This window comes from Magallana gigas, chromosome 6, assembly GCF_963853765.1.
Source record: "Magallana gigas chromosome 6, xbMagGiga1.1, whole genome shotgun sequence".
Classification (NCBI taxonomy): Eukaryota; Metazoa; Mollusca; class Bivalvia; order Ostreida; family Ostreidae; genus Magallana; species Magallana gigas.
This window is the reverse complement of record NC_088858.1, coordinates 49,857,261-49,876,989: the sequence shown is the minus strand read 5'-3', so window position 1 is coordinate 49,876,989 and position 19,729 is coordinate 49,857,261. Positions and strand designations below refer to the sequence as shown.

General features: G+C 32.3%; 1 long non-coding RNA gene across 2 annotated transcripts; it reads right to left on the bottom strand.

The window, feature by feature from the left end:
• Positions 1 to 31: 31 nt before the first annotated feature.
• Positions 32 to 19,001, bottom strand: LOC136276444 (uncharacterized). Of its 2 annotated transcripts, none has more exons than XR_010714885.1 (7): positions 18,886 to 19,001; positions 13,806 to 13,909; positions 13,613 to 13,718; positions 9,523 to 9,662; positions 8,111 to 8,464; positions 3,503 to 3,528; positions 32 to 262 (listed from the first exon to the last, which is right to left on the bottom strand). It is a non-coding gene; the product is annotated as an uncharacterized lncRNA (long non-coding RNA). The 2 variants fall into 2 exon arrangements; XR_010714886.1 differs by lacking the exon at positions 18,886 to 19,001 and adding an exon at positions 14,382 to 14,418.
• Between the last annotated feature and the right edge of the window lie 728 nt (positions 19,002 to 19,729).

Sequence of the window (19,729 nt, the reverse complement as noted above, 5' to 3'; positions counted from 1 at the left end):
TTAATTTAAAAGCATAAACAACAGCTGTGGATATTTTTCAAAAGCCATTTTATTAAAACTTTAACAGTTCAGTCATTGTACGTTAAAATTATAGTGTCAGTCCACACAAAGAATGTGTCAAATTTAAGAGTTCACAGTTTGCTCTTTTGAAATCCAATAATTCACGTTACAAACATCATAAATGTAAAATATAAATAATCACTATACATGATCATTTCTCCCACTTTGATTCTCTTCATCTATAAAGAGGTAAGATAAGTACCTGAAAACATAACACATTTCATGTTTATTCACCAGTTCAAGGCCCTCTTGGGGCATGCATAATTTAAACAATAATACATATTATATTTATCATCTTTAGAAATATTATACAGTTTAAAAAATTAAATCTTCAGAATAGTCTAAAGTGGTATTAAAATTTTAAGGATCTGTGAGTAATAGTTGCTGAGAAATCTTTGACAGATATTTGTAGAAAAAAATTAAACTAAGATTAAACAAAGTCGTCATTCAACAAAAAGTTGACATCTGATTGGTACAAAAATTTATCCAACCATATGGCATATCTAAACAAAGCTTTGTTGAAATACAAGCATCTGTGATGAATATTTGCTGAGAAAACTTTGATAAAAATTTAGGCTAAAAATAAACTTATGGCATACCTAAACAATTAAAGACTGTGTTAAAATTGATAGATGCCAAGAAAATGTGACAGAAATTTGTTAGGGACAGACACACAAGGGGGTATAATGATGATAATTGTAGATAAGAGTGGTACAGTGTATTGGGACATCTGTCAATATTGATGTTGATTAAAGTACATAATAATTGAAATACAATCACCAGTTTAGAATTTTCAAATTTTACAATATTTAACCCCAAAAAAAAATAGCTTTTAAAATATTTGGAGTGATAAAATTGTAAAACCCCCTGCGGGATTCGAACTCATGACTTACAGATTCATAGTAAACCCTCTAACCCACTGCGCTACGCTGATAGGTGACAATAATGGGAAAGAAACTACTTATGTAATTACATTTGGTTTTATTGTTTATTTTGATAAACAATACGTCACAACATGGCAGTGTCCCACACCACCTTAATTTGTGAAATTGTCCTGAAGTACAGGTTTGTTAGACAAGCAAATCAAAAGTTGATTTCCAAAAGACAAGGTAATGGGAAGCAAATTGGCTGAAACTGAAGGAATTGTTTATTTAAGGTATCTCACTCCTCACATTTTGATTTCATTGCGCAGATGTTCATTATATTTCAAATGAAAGTGATTTTATTAATATAGTCCTCACAGAAAGATCATCATTTCATAATCACACAACATTAATTCATAAAGAAAATTTATTTGAATTCAATAAACAAACAAGTTTTGGGGGAAACTATTTTCTTGTGCAGAGGGTTTTTTAAACGAAAATGACAGAAACAAGCAATTTTATGAATTTTCAATTACCTTTCTTTTTATACTTTATTCATTATTCACAATTTTAACATTTGATAGGTTTGTGACATGTTTCTATAGGTCGTGTGTGACTGTACAAAACTAAATTTTGAGAGAGTGATAGAAGTTAAGCATAAAACTATGAAAATATATATAAAATGTCTGAATTTTTTAAGCCAAAGTTTGCAAGAATTTACCTTGGAAGCCATATATCTAAAATTTGACATCACTGACCCCCATGTTTTATTATGTGAAAATGATTCTGATTACATATCTACATGTATATAGACAAACTTGATAAATCGATCTTATATATTCAAAATGTTTTGATTTCAAATCAAAGTGTAACTACCGTATTATAGAAATTGTCTATTTTAAGTGCAATCCCTCTATTCAGTGTGACCATTGTGCATAATTATGTCTCCCCTTTCAAAGGGGAGACATATTGTTTTTGTCGACTTTCTTATTCTTCTTATTCTTCTTATTCTTCTTATTCTTCTTCATCCAAATTTGTCCAAGCCGTAACTTAAATACCCTTTGACATTAAGACTTCAAACTTAGAACATAGGTAGATGGTATTGAGAAGGAGTGCACGCCACCAAAATTTTTGACCTTGACCTATTTTCTTTTTCAAGGTCAAGCGTTTTATAAAAAATAGAGTTTGGACTATAACACAAGATTCCTTAAACATACAAACTTTTAACTTGTATCATAGATAGATGGTATATAGTCCAGTTGAACCTTACCAACATTTTTGACCTTGACCTTAAAATTTTATTTCAAGGTCAAATCAGAAAAAACTGAATTGTTCACTTCCTAAATATTCTTTGACAGAAGGACTTCAAACTTTACACAAAAAACAATTATAATACACTGAGGTGTACTATTGATAAATATTTGACTTTGACCTTGTTTTACTCAAGGTCAACTTGAGAAAAAATAATTAAATTTTGTCTGGGTGGTACCTTAGATACCTTTTGACATTAAGACTTCAAACTTGGAACATAGGTAGATAGTATTAAGAAAAAGTGCAGGCTATCAAAATTTTTTACCTTGACCTATTATCTTCTTCAAGGTCAAGCGTTTTATAAAATATATAGTCCGGACCATAACACAAGACTCCTTAATCATACAATCTTTTAACTTGTATCATACATAGATGGTATATAGTCCAGTTCAACCTTACCAAAATTTTTGACCTTGACCTAAAAATTATATTTCAAGGTCAAATTAGAAAAAACTTCATTGTTCACCTCCTAAATATTCTTTGACAGAAGGACTTCAAACTTTACACAAAGATTAATTATAATACACTGAGGTGTACTATTGATTTATATTTGACCTTGACCTTGTTTTACTCAAGGTCAAATTAAAAAAAATTAATTTTTGTCTGGGTGGTAACTTGGATAGCTTTTGACATTAAGGCTTCAAACTTGGAACATAGGTAGATGGTATTGAGAAGGAGTGCACGCCTCCATAATTTTTGACCTTGACCAATCTTGTGTCTCAAGTTAATTCATTTTCTAAACTGCATCATATATGGATGATATCTAACATATAGCTGACTTCATTCTTTTTCACTTATTAAATTTGCCCCATATTACAATCCTTTGGGAGAAGGGGAGACATGTGTTTTTTTGTATAAAAAAACAATACCCACTAGTTAAAACAATATTTCAAGAAAAAAGTTTGCTTAATGAAAAACTGACAACAAATCCTAATCAGGCTGAAATCACATTTTAGGTGCAAAAAGGTCAAATTTAATTGGCCATAACTCAGAGGGATGAACACTGATCTCCCATTATCTTTGCATTTTTCAAGTATGTTTTGCCTACAGATTTCAATGATATTCTTTTAACAAATTCTTGATACAAGAACATTGAGGAGTGGTATATACCTTAACAGTATTGGAGTACTGGATGTAAATGTATTTCATAATATATGGCCATGGTTTTTTAACAAATTGATTTAGATGTGGAGTACCTACGTAGGTTCATGAATTAATTTCTACCGTTACTTAAATCTGTGATTTTGCTACATGAAAAATGCTCTTGCCTTGTATTCGTTTCAGCCAGGGAGATCTGAAAATAAAATAAACTGTCATTCTAGAGAAAGTGAAATAACACTAGTACAAGTAAAAACACTTTATATAACATATATTAAGGGTGATGTGCAGCCATCTTTTACATTGGAGAAGAAAATGTAAGCAAACTGGCTTGTTTCTGCACAAAACTTACTAAAACTGTTGTCAAAAGGTACAAAAGCAATAAATATGATGTTCAACATGTTGTTCTGAATGCAAATTATGCATACAAGAGCAGAAGAATGCAATTTTAAATCACTTAGAACTGCACAGCTGCAGACTTATTTTGAAGATTTAAAAATCTAAAAAATATGAAAGGAGGTCATTAGTGTCCACTCTACAACCATTTGTTCAGACAAAAGTCAAAGCTTGCTTATTTAAGTTGCAACTTTGTCTCAAAAGAGGGTACCCTATTCTTAAATTGAGTCTCAAAAGCCATGAATTTTCACTAGATATTTTTGTCTGTGTCTATGGAGGTACATTGAAGTTATATTTTCATTGAAATATATATATGTTATTTTTAATTCAAGGCATTAATTTTTTGGACCCGTACCTTCCTTCTGAAATGAATTTAATTTATACTAATAGAACTAAAACTAAACAACTGGAACTGGTATCGAGATGTTTGTCACATTCAGCCAAGATTGTTTTGAATTGACATTTATTTTTATCAATGAAAATATAACGTCAATGTGCCTCCATAGACACGAGAGTTCTAAGTAAAGCCAGGAATTTTCTAAAACTACCGATAGATCCCATGCTGACTGATAAAAATAGGGTACCCTATTTTGAGGCGAAGTTTCTAGATTAAGGTGTAATGTCCCTCTGCTATTAATTTTGCCATATATTTTTAAAAAAAATTCATATTGATTTTCATCAAAGTCAATATCAATCGATTGAAACAAAGTTTAAGTGATGAAGTGCTGCTAGTTTTTACAAAAATTGATAATATGTTAAATCATGCTATGAAGAAAACTAGACAGTCATTAGAAAAAGCAAAATTTTACCATCGCAGCATAAAATTAAAAATCTAAAATGTATATGAAAATAATATATAGTTATATACATTTTCAATTCATATTACAAAACATATTGAAGCGCTGCATTTTAGTTCAGAATAGCACTTTGTTGTATAGGTTTGCAACAAAAATTGCTTTAATCAGCAAGAGTTATCTTTCTTTATCATAGACTCTTGAAGGTTTTACATACATGTTTTACATACAGTGCATAATAAATTGACACAGTTTCTAAATTTGGAAAAGGTTTTCTGTTTTTAAATTTGGAGAAGATAATAGTAAATGGATATATACTTAAGATATCCTAAAAATGTAAACCAGAGCATTTTGTTATGTAATACAAAAAGTAATTGGTATGATTAATCAATATAGGGATATATTGTCTTGAATCAAATGAGATATTAGGTGGGGGTTTTTTTTCAATTTGTTTTCCCATATCTGCCCCCGCATAATAGAAAAGCCTTATTCAATTTTAAACATTTAAAATGCTATAAGTTTTAAACGATATTAACTAAGTCTAGAATTTGTAATTGGCTTGCATGGTCACATTTTTCCCAATTAAAATTCATTCAGCTCTGTGAACAGGCTTTAGATAGAGAAATAAAAATATTCCATCAAAATATTCTCTGGCCTTAAACATCAAACATGTACTGTACATGTACTGAACAAGTACATAAAATTTAGTTATATTTAAAAAAAAAAAAATTAATCCATCGGGGGGGGGGGGGGGGGGGGGGGGGGGGGGAAGTCATGTGGATATTGCCTCATAAATACTTTATTATTATGATACTTTTTTTGTAATATTTTGTAAAAGTTTTCTTTACTTTTTTGCCCCCTGCTTCAAAAGATCCCTGGAGTTCAATTCGTTCCGTTCAAATTTTCTCTTTCTATATTTGAATTTAAATAAGTGTATCGCCTTCCAACATTAATTGGGACCCAGCACCACTTCCCTTGTTGTTACATGCCTCAATAAATGTGTGTTAACAGAAACATTGTGATATTACCGGTATTTTCTACAGAAGTTATCTCTCTTATCAGAGGGACATTCCCCCGTAATGTGCAAAATTCAACCTTTTCCTCAACAAATGGTTGTAGAAACGACACCAATTAACCCCTCTGTTACTTTCTCAGATTTTTAAATCGTCAAAATATGTCTGCAGCTGCGCAGTTCTACAGCTGTTTTACAGCGAATTACAGAATACCAGTAGAGTTTTCAATAGCTTTTTGGATTGCTCAATAGGGTATTCAATTTGGTCAGCAAGGTATCACATCAGGTTTAAATCTAGGTCCTGTGGTTACCCAAGTGTAGTTTGCTATTTTGCACTCAACCCATTCATTTGGCACAAAGAAAACCTCTAGAACACTCTCTCCTATTGTTAGCTATTCTATTCATAGACCTTTAAAAAGAATGTTCACCTGAACAGCACTGGATTCTATAGAGCATCAATTCTGCTTGGAGTAATTTGAATTTTGTTTTTCAGAAAAATGTAATTCAAAAGACATTTCTGAAGAAACAAACAAAAGAGAAAAGCATAACTTTAAGAATTACAGAGATATTTTTTTCCTGCAAAAAATCATTAGACATTTTGGTTCCCCAATTCCTGGTGCAACATACAGCACTAAGAGTATTTTTGTGCTGTGACTGCTTAATTAGTTAAGACTTTTATAGCAGTAATGTAGGACAACAGGGAGAAACAAAAAAGGCCCAAAAGTGCAAATGTTTACTAGATTAACTCACTTTATCGCTGTCATACCTGAGTAATCACATGACCTAGATTTAAACCTAATGTGATACCTTGCTGACCAAATTGAATACCCTATTTAGCAAATCAACAAGCTATTGAAAATTCTACCGGTATTCTGTAATTCGCTGTAAGTGATTAAAAAAACATTGTTCTTTTCTTAATTAAATGCATAATTTGCATACAAAACAACATGTAGAACCTCATATTTATTGCTTTTTCATCTTTAGACAACAGTTTTGAGCAGAAACAAGCCAGTTCAATGTTTACATTTTTATTCTCAAATGTACAAGATGGCCGCCCATCTCCCTTAACTATACAAACTTATGAAAAGTTTTTTTAAAACAGTTGAACTGTCAAAATGCCTGAATGTCCCAAAATATGAGAACTGTTGGAAAATTATTGAGACATTTAGTCTTATTCCTTTGAAAAAATAGTTTAACCTTTGAAAATTCACCAGAGAGTAAATTAAAATAAAATTTATAAATGTTAAAAGTTTTTTAGTCCATGATGAAAATTATTGAGACATTTCGTCTTATTCCTTTGAAAAAATAGTTAAACCCTTGAAAATTCACCAGAAAGTAAATCAAAATAAATTTATAAATGTTAAAATTTTCTAGTCCATGACATTATATGATTATCTTTGGTCAGCTGACAAACTTGCCCAAGCTTATTATATTTTAAATATCTTTCAAATCAATAGAAAACATGAAATATTCTTTATTTCTCATTTATTGTTTTCCTTTTAGGAAGTAAACATTTACATTATCTCTCCATTCTTGATTTTTTACTGAACAAAACTTGAGATTTTGCTACACAAAAGTTAAATAACTGTTAATTAAGCGTCAGTTATGTCATTATGTACATATTTAACATCAGTGATGTGTTACAAGTTCTTGTTATTACATCAGTCAAAAAGCCTGATAAACTGAAGCACTTGATCCCTTTCAAGAGCATATTTTTTGTTCATTAATAAGCAGTTTCTTGGACTGAAATTTTTTTCTTCCGAGATTCTTACCCATTTTTATATACACTCATTGTGCAGCTTTGGCATCAAAAGTCGATATGCCGGCATAGTCAGACATTTTATGGCTTGTTAAATACATGCAGTCAAACTTCGTTATCTCGAACTAGATGGGACTGTTTAAATAGTTTGAGATATCTGAGTATTTGAGATAATTATTGATAGTAAAATACTTAAAAATAAGAGGTTGGGACATACAAATCACTTCGACATATCCACTGTATTCAAGATATCAGTGTTCGAGATATCAAAGTTTAACTGTTTACTTATTCTATTTCTGTATATCAACTCAAACACAAAGAAATTTGAATAAAGATCAGTCACAATAAAAAGCAATATGAGAATATCTCTATAACTTGATTTATTTTATTATCACTTTTAGGTCTAGAGACACTTAGTAAGTAGAGGTTGAAGTTTTTTAATTGCTGAGTTAATGTCTGTGCCAGGTACCCTGACCATTAACTAGTTTATGTACCATCAAAAACAAAATACCGGTACTAAATATTTCATATTACTTTGTTCAATTATTTCTTAGGGTTTTTTTAATGTCTATGCCAATTTTCACTAATGTCTGTAACTTAGAAAGAAAAATATATTGATTGTCTCAATAATTTCTGAACAACTCTCGTACATACATGTACTTAAAATAATATCTAAAGTTTTGTTTTTTTTTAAATAACTTTTTCTACAAATATAATTAATATATATACATGTATATATATAAAAAGAACATCTAATGCTGAAACATTAAAGGGCAAGATTTCTTAGATATGTAATAAATTTAGCAGTACAACATACCAATGACGAGTTCCAATCAAAGAAAAAATACATGTCCAAAGTATAAGATAGAACATCATCTGCCTTAATTTTCCAACGGGGTGACTGGAGTGATAATAATGATACTGATACCGTCCACTCCAATACCGATCATTTCGCAGATTTCTACCAGCTCCAGACTGAAATATATTTTGAAAGGCCTGGCGTTGTCGTTCATTCTCTTTTCGTATGGCTTCATCCATCTCATGATCTCTATACTTTCCAGTTCGATATCTCCAGTCCTCCATATCTTTTTGTCTTTGATGTTCTCTGGCTTTTTCCTGGTAGTATTTTCTAATGAAGTCAGCGTCGGAAGATCTAGCTGATCCATAGTTTCTGGATAATTTTTTCAATTGCAGATATTTATCATTTATCTACACAGAATGAGCATGTTGTACTTTTTATATACACAACTTTATGGTTAAGAGATGTATTTGATATAAATTCACCAGGGGTATGTACCAATCCCAGGCATCTGACATTATATATTTCTTATATCAAAAAAATATAAACCCCCTATCTACAGGCATGTAGCATCTGGGGGGCCTGACCCCACCCGTTTTTTTTCGCAGCAACTAATTTTTTTTAAAATTAAAATATAAAAAATTGAATTATCATGGAGTTGCCCCCCCTCCCCTTTTTTTTGGGGTATGTAAAAAATTGGTACGAAAGAAAGGAAATTAGTAGTGATTCAGAAATTGAAGTTTTAGATATACTACTATACTTTCCATTTTTTACATGTCAAACAAAGAACAAAGTACAGTTTCACTCATATTTTGCCCTGTTCTTAAATAATTTTTTTAAATACATGTATTACGAAAAATTGAAATGTAGCATTTATTTACACATGAATACCCATAGATTAAGAATCTAATTAGTTACCTGATTAGACTTTCACAATGGTAATTGTGAAGTCATTAAAAGTACCGGTATATTTTCCCGTATTTTTTTTAAAACTAAGCAGACGTCACCAATTTTTCAATGGTTATTTGAATAGAAAACTATGTCTGCAGCCGTCGCCCAAGATGAAACTCACATTATAACTATATTATGTGATATCACACATTTTCCTCTTCAAAACTATGAGAAAATGTGCTACTTTTCATCATTTTTTACTACATTTTAGAAATATGACAAAATGTTGAAGTCATTATCCTTTTTTGAAATCAGAATAAAGGTGTATAGCATGGTACTTTATATACACATGTATTAAAGATATTGTGTGCATATTTTCATGAGATTTAAACAACTTTGTAATTTTAGGGCAAATATTTAAAGAAACCGTACCTTCTTCTTTATTCATGAATTCCGTGAAATCAAAGGCTTTTGCAATCAAGATCATTTTACATGTACCTGTCTGTCCTGACATTTCTTTTTCAAACCACAAAACTTACGGAGTCTTATATGAGGCCCTGTTCATCTTCACATCATAGCATGCTCTTTCTACAGGGCTACTTAGTACATTATAAGCTTCTTGAAGTTTCACAAATCTTTGTTGAGCTTGTGGATCATTTGGATTAGCATCAGGATGATGCTGGCAAAAGAAAGATATGATAATTGGTGATTTTGTTTTTTAATACATAAAAATTTTAAAGCATCAGAAATATGGTACTGTAAAAGTGGTTATTTACGCATGGGGGAATTTACACATGTTACATGGTAAGCTTGAAACCGTGTTAATTACCCCCACATGTATGGTAGAAAAATTCAAGCATGTCACATGTGTTTGGTAAATCATACACTGTAAATTTAATACAAGCGCAAATTGTTTGACTCCTGAAAACGTGTACTTTACCACCAGTGTAAATAACCACTTTTACAGTAACTGACAAAATGCACACAAGAGGCCCAAGGGCCACATTGCTCACCCCCGCAACAATAGCTTTAACTCTGATCAAATTAGCATTACAGTATCAAAAATTCAAAATCAAAATACCTTAACTAAGTACAGTAGATCTTGCTCAAAAAAAATTTAAAATCTGCCAATTTTTATTCACATATTTATATGGTAAATACCAAGCCCTTTTTCTTGTTGTACCTGTAAGAAGATTTTTCTCTTTTCCTATATAACCCCCACCCACCCAGCTTTGTGGCCCCAATTTCTCTATGGAATCATGGTTTCATCAAACTTTAATCAGCACAACCTGTGCTTTCACACAAGTTACTGCTTTTTGAACTGAAAACTTTCCCAGAATATTTTTTAAAGATTTTCTCTATATATTCCTCTGTAAAAATGCATCTCCCCCATTGTGACCCCACCCTACTCCTGAGGACCATGATTTAAACAAACTTAAATCTACACTATCTGAGGAGTTTGAGCTTCTGGCCTAATGGTTATTAAGAAGAAGATTTTTAAAGATTTCTCAATATATTTCTCTGTAAAAATTCATCCCCCCATTGTGACCCCACCATACGCCCAGGGACCATGATTTGAACAAACTTGAATCTACACTACCTGAGGATGCTTCCTACAAGTCAGGGGTCCCACTGGACCAAAAATCCTTTTCGCCACTTTAGCGCGGCACGAACGACCTATGTTTTATTGCTATCATATTACATATACATGTGCATGTACATGTTTATGTAAGTCTGTATGTTTTAGTTATTAATATTTTGAAATTTTTAAAATATGCATGTATTGACCAATTTTTTGTATGTACATATGCACTCTCCTCATTGACATGTTTCCATTTGCATCACTAAATGATTTCCAAGATGTATGGTATCAATGCTTTTGAAAAGTTAAGATACTAAATTTCTACAGTTCTAAGTTTGAGATAAAATTAAAACCAAACACTTTTTATATAAAGAAACAGATACAAAAATGACTTTATGGATTCATACACATACTAGATAAGAAAATGGAGTGAAAGCCACAAAGACATTATTTCTTCTGTTCTAGACTAATTTAAAATTAACAAGCTACAAGTAAACAATCCCTTATTTTGACAAGCCTGATGAAAAAATAAAATATTCTGCTGGGTTTTATGTCAATAAGTTGCATACAAACTCACACAGCTTCAATAAAACGTTATTTTTTTTTATCAATGTGCATATTACAATAAATAAAATCCTTTGAAGAACTGCCCATATTTATCCCACTTTGGTGTGACTTTGAGAATAAATAAATATTTTTAGAAGGCAATTATGACGCTGTCTGTAAGTCAACTGAATTACATGAAAACTGTCATCACTTGCAGTACTCTGATTATTTCTATGGCTACCGGCTACATTGCATATAGTATTTCATAACTTCTAAACTTGGGAACAAATATTATTTAAGTTTTTTGGCTTAAAATTTTAAACTTATGATATATTTCTTATTTTGTTTATAACTAAAGAAGTTTAGCAAGTTCAACAGTTTAATTAATTAGCCCCATTCTCAGATTACGATCTCGCACCTTTAGGGCTTAATGTGAAAATAGTTGACTTCAGTAAGACACTTATTGTTAAACAATTGACCACTTCCAAGTGTTACATAACAATTGATGGTCTGAAGCCATAAATAACCTGGGGCTAATATATGGTCAGAGCTGTGTGCACTGAAGCGATGCGAGATTTCCGGTTGCACGTGGTGATTGAATTAACACAGACTGACCGAATAAACAAACTGGTGGGAAAAAGAAACACATTTTAAAACTTTAAAAGGAGTCACAAAAATTGATTTTCGCCACATTTGGATTTCTTTTCGCCACTTTAGAAAAAAATTCGCCATTGGCGAAATTGGCGAAGCCCAGCTCGAGCCCTGCTACAAGTTACAGCTTTTCTGGCCTAAAGTAGTTATCAAGAAGAAGATTTTTAAAGATTTTCTCAATATATTTCTCTGTAAAAATTCATCCCCCCATTGTGGCCCCACCATACCCACTGGAATGATGATTTGAACAAATTTGAATCTACACTACCTGAGGATGCTTCCATACAAGTTACAGCTTTTCTGGCCTAATAGTTTTGAGAAAAGGATTTTTGAAAAATACCGACTAATTTTCAATAAGTCTAAATTACCTCCCCTTTAAAAGGGACCTGGCTGTTAATTTGAACAATTTGAAAGCACTTCGCCCAAGGATGGTTTGTGCCAAGTTTGGTTGAAATCTGCTCAGTGGTTCTGGAGAAGAAGATGTAAATGTGAAAAGTTTACAAAGACAACGACAATGACAACGCCAACGACAGACAATGGACAAATTTTGATCAGAAAAGCTCACTTGCTCTTTCAGCTCAGGTGAGCTAAAAACTGTGGAACCATTGATTTAACTGATACTGTAGATTACTTAAGTTAAACACAAGGAATCTATAGAAAGTATCAGTGTAAATTCATAACAAGCATTCCTTAGAGTTTCAACATCTCCCTTTTATTTTTCTGACTGTTTTCAATTAAATTTTACATGAATTAATTTATACGGGAAATTCAGTGCTTGCAATTTGACAAAAAACAATGGAATGGCAAAATAAAGTACTTGTGTAAAATAAGGAATCTGCAGCATACCCCATGACCATGATTAATGTCGCCAAAAAAATTATACATCAATATTTTAATTTAATAAACACAGAAGCGAAGATATATGATACGAGTCAAATTTGGCCCCCATAATTACCGGTAGCTATTTTTTAAATGTTTCAGGTACAATATATTGTTAGGTTATTTTTTAGAAGAGTTATCATGAAGTATATTTTTCACCTTTTTATTTGATTTAATTGCACTCATTGGCAGTATGTGACATCAGAAGTGTTGCTATTTCTATAATTCAATCAAAATCATTCAAAAATTAACATTTTTCTTATTTTTATACTTATGGGAAATATAGAGCTACACTTTGAACAAGGAAAAGTTTTTGTTACTTATCTTGGCAAGATACATCTCTGATTAAAATATTTTGTTTGTTCAAGGATGCGCTCTATGTTTTCTGAAAGAAATACTGCTTGAAAACAACCCATTTTATGCTAAAAATGCAAAAGTGGTGGGAAAAGGTTATCTTTACGATGTCATCTTTCTAAGTTGTGGGCACTTGAATCAAAATGAAAATTATGGAAAAACATCATGTATATGGTATCTGTACAAAGTAAACAAATAATTACAGTAAAATGGTGATGTTCATCTTAGGTGACAATTTCAGGCCCATATCATATATACTGTGGTTTCATCAATATTCATTGAATACCAATTTTCGTGGATTTCATTGTTAAGTTAACGCATGAAATTAAATGTTCATTGAAATGCAATTTCTATTAACATTTTGTATTGATAGGGTCATTGGCCACGAATTTACGTATCCTTGAAACTGTGATTTTGATACCCTTGAATATTAATGAATATTAATGAGACCACAGTAGTCCTTTACGAAATAACATCAAAACAAAACTTACAAAAACTTAAAATATTTACAAACTTCAAAATTGGTTCGCTATGAATTATTTTAATTGAATCCACAGTAGCAGGTAAAAATTTAATCACAGAAAATCAGATGCTAATAAACTCTCTCATGTCCATACCTTTTTACATAATTCTATGTATGCAGCTTTGATCTCTTTTACACTGGCCGTGCGTGGCACCCCCAGTGTTTGATAATGTGTTTTTGATTGGGCAGATGAGTTGTACCTGCAAAGAGCGTTTTTAAGTGTTTTCTTAAAGTTATTTAAAACATGAATTAAATATTAGAGTGATTTCAGTAGCATTAAATTTTACCTTATAGCCAATACTCTACATGATGTTATTGTCCAGGAATGCAGAGAACCCTTTGGGCAACATGACAAAAGATTCATAACTTATAGTTCAGCATTTCTGTTGGCCTAAAATAAAATATAATGATTAACAAAAGATTTATAACTTAGTTCAGCGTAGCTGTTAATTAATTGGCCTAAAATAAAATAAAACAATTTTGATAATGAATAACTTAAATGTCAATAACTCTGATGCATTATAAATGATCTAAAGCTGTTTGCTATTACCGATACATGTAATAATTCTGTAAAACAAATACTAGTTCACATACATAATATTTAAGCATTGAATGCTTATCTTATTACTTATGTTAATGTTGTCATTCCTATTACACATCATGTTGTGCAGACAAATTGAATATTGCACATTTTTAACAAATGAAGACCTTTGGAGAAGAACTATCCAAATTTCACAAGAAATTAAAAAGGGAAAATGGAAATGGATTGTTCATACATTAAGTAAAGGCAGATCTAACATCACCTGTCAAGCCCTCCAATGGACATCACAAGGGAAGAGGAAAAGGGGAAGACTAAGACTAACCTGGAGAAGAGTTCTTGAAAAAGAAATGGCCAAGAAACAGGGCTCGAGCTGGGCTTCGCCAATTTCGCCAATGGCGAATTTTTTTCTAAAGTGGCGAAAAGAAATCCAAATGTGGCGAAAATCAATTTTTGTGACTCCTTTTAAAGTTTTAAAATGTGTTTCTTTTTCCCACCAGTTTGTTTATTCGGTCAGTCTGTGTTAATTCAATCACCACGTGCAACCGGAAATCTCGCATCGCTTCAGTGCACACAGCTCTGACCATATATTAGCCCCAGGTTATTTATGGCTTCAGACCATCAATTGTTATGTAACACTTGGAAGTGGTCAATTGTTTAACAATAAGTGTCTTACTGAAGTCAACTATTTTCACATTAAGCCCTAAAGGTGCGAGATCGTAATCTGAGAATGGGGCTAATTAATTAAACTGTTGAACTTGCTAAACTTCTTTAGTTATAAACAAAATAAGAAATATATCATAAGTTTAAAATTTTAAGCCAAAAAACTTAAATAATATTTGTTCCCAAGTTTAGAAGTTATGAAATACTATATGCAATGTAGCCGGTAGCCATAGAAATAATCAGAGTACTGCAAGTGATGACAGTTTTCATGTAATTCAGTTGACTTACAGACAGCGTCATAATTGCCTTCTAAAAATATTTATTTATTCTCAAAGTCACACCAAAGTGGGATAAATATGGGCAGTTCTTCAAAGGATTTTATTTATTGTAATATGCACATTGATAAAAAAAAATAACGTTTTATTGAAGCTGTGTGAGTTTGTATGCAACTTATTGACATAAAACCCAGCAGAATATTTTATTTTTTCATCAGGCTTGTCAAAATAAGGGATTGTTTACTTGTAGCTTGTTAATTTTAAATTAGTCTAGAACAGAAGAAATAATGTCTTTGTGGCTTTCACTCCATTTTCTTATCTAGTATGTGTATGAATCCATAAAGTCATTTTTGTATCTGTTTCTTTATATAAAAAGTGTTTGGTTTTAATTTTATCTCAAACTTAGAACTGTAGAAATTTAGTATCTTAACTTTTCAAAAGCATTGATACCATACATCTTGGAAATCATTTAGTGATGCAAATGGAAACATGTCAATGAGGAGAGTGCATATGTACATACAAAAAATTGGTCAATACATGCATATTTTAAAAATTTCAAAATATTAATAACTAAAACATACAGACTTACATAAACATGTACATGCACATGTATATGTAATATGATAGCAATAAAACATAGGTCGTTCGTGCCGCGCTAAAGTGGCGAAAAGGATTTTTGGTCCAGTGGGACCCCTGCCAAGAAAGGACACAGCTGGAACACCATCCACCAACTAGCAAAGGACAGAGAGAAGTGGAGAGGAATTTTCTGTGGCCTATGCTCCACAGGGGAGTGAGAAAGGCTTAAGTCAAGTAAGTCACTCCCAAACGTGGTGAAAAAAAATACTCTAAATGCAAGATTTGGATGCCCATAAAGCCTTCAACCAAAATTGTAAAGTTCAATGGCCCCTGTGTCGGAGGTTCTGGCCATAGTGTAGGGTTGATGTCACCATATATAGTCTGTCCCAATATATCCTGAATTCAGATTTTGCTTAATTGCTGATATAATTGTTGATATTTATAAATACCTCAGGGTTCAAACGTTGTTCATTCAAATGTATTAAAAATTTCCAAGATTTCTCAGTCGAAACGCCCCGATTGGCTTATCAGGTTTCAATACAATGCTAAAAAATGTGATGTCTACGGGGAATTTGTATTGCAGCAAGCCCAGATGATAACCAAAACCTTGAAAAATTGCGCAATGTATTCCGAGTGTATTCCAAATGGAGAAAAGATGTAAACATTCCCCATTATAAATCTCCATAAGCAGGGGTTCAAAATTCCTCAAGCCCGACGTCCCGGACTAACAAATTCTGGATCCGGACTCAGCATTTAGAATCGCCGAAGTCCAGGGACTTGGCATCGTGGCTTGCTTATCTTTTTTTAAATTAAAAAAAAAGTTCGTAAAATTAAAAATAAATCAAATTCCATCATGGATTTAATAAAACTGTGTTATTTTTTGGCATTAATGAACACATAAGCATTACGAACATTTCGAAAATACAATCCGTCTTTTTATTTTCCGTTGCGGTATGACCTGCTTTTACACATTTTCTCATGTTTCTCCCTTATGACAAACGGCAGTAAGTTTGTTGAATTTTGGATTTACGAGCAGTAATATACGCAAAGAAACGACAAATGAAAGACCCTGTGAGGAACATGAAGCCGGGGGTGACTCGAGGTGTGATAAAAATAATAATTCCTTAGACAAAACTTATGAAAAGAAGAGAATTCGCGAATTCCAAAAGCCACTGGCTTGACGATAGGCCATGGCTTTAATACAATGATAAAATGAATAAAATAAAACTTAATTTCAAACATATAGTTTTTATTCATTGCAACAAATTAAAATAAATTATAACATTAGTTTTAGTGATATTTAGGTCGATATAATTTTAACTATCAATCTTGACAATGTGGACTTGGGAATTTCTTCTTCGGACTTGCCTAAAATTTACTCTTTAAGTCCTGGACTTGACCATCACCAAAAAAAAATTTGAACCCCTGGTAAGGAATCTGTTTTTGTTCCTGTGAAAGATGATAAATATGTGTCAATGAAATTATCTTGGAAATTATCCCTTTCAACTATTTCAATTGCACTTCTTTCACAGGTATGTGTATTTTTATTAAAAATCGTCCAAATGTGCTGCATAAATATTTTGGGACAGACTATAGTGAATAATGGATTTAATCAGAGAAAACCGTCTTCTCTCCATCCATAGCAGGGTTTCTGGTAAATATCATGAATGCACTGTTATGATATTCATGAAACCCTCTACCTAAAATTGCGGACACCTGTCCAACCAAAGCCAATCTGTTATTACAATCCGAACAATATTTTCCGGTTTTTTCGACTATAATTTTTCTACTTTTTTAAACTACCTCTCGCTCATATATGGCCAGAAATTAGTCCTGACTTTTACCCCTTTCTATTTGTAACCAGTAACATTGGTTACATCGGTCACAATGTTTGATTATGAATGATTTTCAAACTTTGATGTACTTTTGACTAGAGTTAGTTTAGGGTTAGGGTTGAATTAGGGTTAGTTTAGGGTTAGGGTTATGTAACCATTGTAACCAATGTTACCAATTTAAAAAAAGACCCCCTGTAAATCATGCAAATGACTGTCACCACTGTTACCCTATGTCACAAAGAGAATATAGCTGTTACCATTGTAACCAAATAAAATAAGACCCCCTGCTAAACAGAACAAGGCTTGTCACCTCTGTTACCTCTTGTCACCAATAGAATATAGCTGTAACCATTGTAACCATTGTAACCACATAAAATAAGACCCCCTGCTAAACAGAAAAAGGCTCGTCACCTCTGTTACCTCTTGTCACCAATAGAATATAGCTGTAACCATTGTAATAAAATAAAATAAGACCCTCTGTTAAACAGAAAAATGCTCGTCACCTCTGTTACCTCTTGTCACCAATGGATTATAGCTGTAACCATTGTAACCAAATAAAATAAGACCCTCTGTTAAACAGAAAAATGCTCGTCACCTCTGTTACCTCTTGTCACCAATGGATTATAGCTGTAACCATTGTAACCAAATAAAATAAGACCCTCTGTTAAACAGAAAAATGCTCGTCACCTCTATTACCTCTTGTCACCAATAGAATATAGCTGTAACCATTGTAACCAATGTAACCAAATAAAATAAGACCCCCTGCTTAACAGAAAAATGCTTGTCACCTCTGTTACCTTTTGTCACAAAGAGAATATAGCTGTAACCATTGTAACCACATAAAATAAGACCCCCTGCTAAACAGAAAAAGGCTCGTCACCTCTGTTACCTTTTGTCACCAATAGAATATAGCTGTAACCATTGTTACTGGATGAAATTAAGCCATCCAGCTGAAAGAAAATAATCAGTTTTGTATTATATGTTACTTTTGTCACCAGAAAACAGTGCCTTGTTACTGGTTACAAATGAAATGGGGTAAAAGTCAGGACTAATTTCTGGCCATATCTAATAGCGAGAGGTCTTATAATTTAAACCCGGGATGTAGAAGTTGGGAAAATGACTTGACAAGGGGTTAGTGTTGATTTTTTTATAATACATGGATGCAATAATGTTTAAAATGTAGAAATAATAGGTCTGTTATGAAAATTCAGGGAAACTGGAGTCGAAACATGGGTCGAAGCGTAATCCGTCTTCGGTTCCGACATTTACACGTTATCCAGAATAAAAATATTAGGGCTTGCGAAGAGAAGTGGATGTAGGCTATGCCTGTCCACTTCTCAAAAGACAATAATCACAACCCAATATCGATTTCGGTATCAAAGCGTTCAAAATATGAATATTAATATTCTGTCAGATTGTTTTACTAACTAATGAATGTTAAGGCTTATATTGCTTTTACGTAAACAAAAATGTCACAAACCTTAAGGTCAACCTCATAACCAGAAAAGATAATCGAAAGAGTAAATGTAAAACCAAGCAAACAAGACGGACGGGTTTTCCGGAATATTACAATTTTCTTGTAAAACTCAGTGGCGTCGGAAGCAAATAAAGGCTTATGGTTATGCCTACATGTAACTTTGCAAAATAATCGGGGTGGTGGTATGGGGGGGGGGGGGCGGGGGTTCTAAGCCCAAGCCCCCCCCCCCCCCGGTTCCGATGCCTATAGGAAACATATATAATATACAAGATAGCACAATCAGGGTCCTAAAACGCATTTACAGAGGCGCCTATTTACATAAACTGATCGAACATTCAAAAATATGCTTTACTTTGAGAAATAAATGTAGGCTACATAAATGTATATTACATGTATATGTGCCTAAAAATATAAAACTTCAATGTAAAGCCTTTGAAGAGCATCATTATCACAAGATGCATCATTTATCCAAAGAAATTGGGCATATTAAGATTGCAATTTGCAGGAATCATTGATAAGAATCATTTTGGGATTGAAGTTATATAGTAGTTATATTGTATATCATAATAAAATAGTACATGTAATTAGAACAAAAAATAGTAGGTACATGCAAACAATAAAATGCTTTCTTTGGTAATTATAATTCATGCTGGATGTGAAGATGTCAACATTGCAGAAATAATACATAACGCGCGTTAGCGGGTTACATATTATTTTTTCTGCAATGATCGCTACCTTCATAACCCGAATGGATAATCAAAGAAAGCACTTATTGTTCATATTTACGCCTTCCTTTTAACAAATTAATAAACTGATTGTAAAAAGTAAGATGAGTTACATTTTTCTC